The 808-nt window shown below is 39.4% G+C and overlaps 1 protein-coding gene across 1 annotated transcript in view; it reads right to left on the reverse strand.

Moving 5' to 3' along the window:
- LOC106883837 (von Willebrand factor A domain-containing protein 7-like) overlaps positions 1-808 on the reverse strand; it is a 129,828-nt gene that overhangs the window by 25,831 nt on the left and 103,189 nt on the right. The window lies entirely within an intron of this gene.

The raw sequence follows: 808 nt of genomic DNA on the forward strand, positions 1-808 counted from the left end.
GAGAGAGGAGAGGGAGATAGAGAGGGGAGGGAGAGAGAGAGGGGAGGGAGAGAGAGAGGGGAGAGAGAGAGAGGAAGTGAGATTTGAAGAGAAATGATTGGATGCGTTCAAGTTTCACGAGACACCAACGAAGAGTCAGTAGGACACCTCTGTAAATCCACATAGCAAGCGCTGCTGTAGTAAGGTCGCTGTTCTTGAGTCTAAATAGAATAGGCCTATTATCAAAGGCAAGCCAACCATGACGCACACATTTTTTCTTTACTACACCTCGGGCTACATTATCCATTGTGTTTCTTTGTAAAGAATGGCAGGATGTGCTTTAAAGAAGATTTCACTGCTATTTCCACCAGTCCATGCGTCGATATAAATCGTCCCCACATTGGAGCTTAGTAATAGTGGCAGAAGAGAAAAATCTGGGAATCGACCAAATTGCCTTTTAGTTGAGGTAAAAAATATGTGTTTGTAGTATCAGCATCGTCCGTTAATAACATTTTAATATGGAGCTCATTTTGTGGACAATAGATTCGTCTGTTATAAGTTTACAATTGATTAATGACTGATTCACGTTGATGAAAGTGATAATGTGTTGTTTGCATAATGGCGACTGAACAAATATCGCAAGAAAGTTTTGTCCGCGAGGAAGGGTTTATTGAGTTTTCCCGATGTTTACATGTGTGTATGTGTGTGTGCGTGTGTGTATGTATGTGCGTGCATATAGATGAATGTGTCTATCTATCTATCTATCTATCTATCTATCTATCTATCTGCATATTTACGTGTGTGAGAATATATATATATATATATATAT

The sequence above is a fragment of the Octopus bimaculoides genome, chromosome 11, assembly GCF_001194135.2.
Source record: "Octopus bimaculoides isolate UCB-OBI-ISO-001 chromosome 11, ASM119413v2, whole genome shotgun sequence".
Lineage (NCBI taxonomy): Eukaryota > Metazoa > Mollusca > Cephalopoda > Octopoda > Octopodidae > Octopus > Octopus bimaculoides.